A 2,199-nucleotide genomic window follows, 5' to 3' on the forward strand; every position below is an offset into this window, starting at 1 on the left:
AAACTGTTATTAGCATAAATGTTTTCTTTCCCCATTGAACTCTTATCACAGGAAATATAATTCTTTCTACCTGAGGCATTACTTGGTAATTAAAGAAAAGTGGTTTCCTAATGCTAATTTCTGTAATAAAAAGGAAATGTATGAACACATTAAATTGAAAATTGTAGTGATAATAAAAGCTGCATTTCACATGCCTCACCTAGAACAATGGCTTTCTTGCTTTCTAAAATAGAAATCTAAAGAGAAGTTATGGTTTTTTCATTTTATTTTCTCATACAATATTTATTCCATGAAAAGACTAGTTGCTTGCTTAATTTTTTTAATTTTATGAGCTTCTTTTTTCTTTAGAACTTTGTAGATTTCCACATACATATTTTGCATGTATTTTGTTAGATTTATGGCTAAGTATTTCATTTCATAAAACTTCTTCTTCTTCTTCTTCTTCTTCTTCTTCTTCTTCTTCTTCTTCTTCTTCTTCTCCTTCTCCTTCTCCTTCTCCTTCCTTTTTTTTCTTTTACTTGTAGCAAGACATTACCAAGCCCCACTCATTGGACCAGAGGCCCCTGTGGTGTTGGTGAAAGACTTGCCCCTCATGTAGCACACTAGCTACGCTTGTGAGTTCATTAGCCAGCCAGCAGCCTGAACTGTAAGCTTTAATAATGTGCTATATTTTATTTTTTGTGGCAATATGAGTGGTGTTGTATTTTTAATTTCAATGTCAACTTATTTAGTGATAACATATAAGGAAGCAATTAATTTTTTAAACACACACTTTGTATCCTGCAATATTGCTATCATTGCTTATTTGTTCCAGAGTATTTTTGTTATTTGAGATTTTCCACACAGAAATTTGTCATCTCTGAACAAAGGTGATTTCATTTCTTCCTTCCAAATTTGTTTATTTCTTTTCTTGTGTAATAGCATTACCTAGGACATCCAGTAGGATTTTTTTTTTTTTTTTAAGATTTATGTATTTCTTTTAGAGAGGAGGGGAAGGGTAGCAAGAGAGGGAGAGAGTCTTAAGCAGATTCTGCACTGAGTGCAGAGGCTTATATAGGGGCTCAGTCTCATGATACTGAGATCATAACCTGAGCTGAAACCAAGAGCCAGACACCTAATCCACCATGCCAATAAAAATCCAATAATATTTTTTAAAAATCCAGTAAGATTTTTAAGCCATGAGTAAACATTTTTGTGTTATTCCTGTTATTCATTAGAAAGCTTCCAGTTTCTCTGGACACCAGGAAACAAAAATGAAGGTTATTGAAGGGAGTGGGGTGGGGAGATGGGGTAACCAGCTGTTGGGTATTAAGGAAGGTGGATGTTGTGGTGCACACGGGGTGTTATATGTAACTAATGAATCACTGAACACTACATCAAAAACTAATGATGTACCATATGTTGGCTAACTGAACATAATAAATAAATATATATAAAAAAAAGCTTCCAGTTTCTCAAATCGAATATGATGTTAGCTATGGAGGGTTTTTTTTTTTTTTTATGTTATTAGCAAATTGAGAAAGTGTCACACTCCACTGCCTAAGTTCTCTATTGTTATTTTGATGATGGTTTTATTATAAGTGCTGGTTGGATTTTGGAAAATGCTTTTTCTGCATGTATTGATATGATCATTTGATTTTTTTCATAACAGCAATAGAAACAAAACAGCATTAATACTATCAGCAATTACAACAATATTTACTAAATAGTTAACATGTTTTGGAACTCGGTTAGTTCCTCTTACATGGCCCATTTTATATAATTATATTATTAAACCAATGTTTAAGATATTACTATCATCTACTTTTTAGAGATAGTCAAATTCAAGTTCATAGATGTTAAGTATCTTGCTCAAGAATCACAAAGCAGTTAAGTGGTGCAATTGTTTATGAATTCAGGTATCCTTGTTTTAGAAGAAACTTCTAGTGACTATACCATTCAAATTTGTATATTTCTGAACAACATATTCATAAGTATTTTTAAATGTTTTATTTACTTTGTATTTATTGATATAGTAGAAATCAGGAGGCCATTGCATTCTTTATCATTTTTTTTAAAAGTTCATGGAATCTTCAATAGCTAGTCAATAATCTAAAGTGAATGAAAAGGAAGAGGTTCTTCATGAGCTGAAACTATCTTATCTGATGGCACATATAAAAGTCACACCACCACCACCACCATTATCACCATCAAAACCTC

At 32.1% G+C, this 2,199-nt stretch overlaps 1 non-coding gene across 1 annotated transcript; it reads right to left on the minus strand.

Moving 5' to 3' along the window:
* Positions 1-516: 516 nt before the first annotated feature.
* On the minus strand, positions 517-668 carry LOC131814214 (small nucleolar RNA SNORA62/SNORA6 family). Its single transcript, XR_009347206.1, has one exon. It is a non-coding gene; the product is annotated as a small nucleolar RNA SNORA62/SNORA6 family (small nucleolar RNA).
* Positions 669-2,199: the final 1,531 nt, after the last annotated feature.

Source organism: Mustela lutreola, chromosome 13 (assembly GCF_030435805.1).
Source record: "Mustela lutreola isolate mMusLut2 chromosome 13, mMusLut2.pri, whole genome shotgun sequence".
NCBI classification, from domain to species: domain Eukaryota; kingdom Metazoa; phylum Chordata; class Mammalia; order Carnivora; family Mustelidae; genus Mustela; species Mustela lutreola.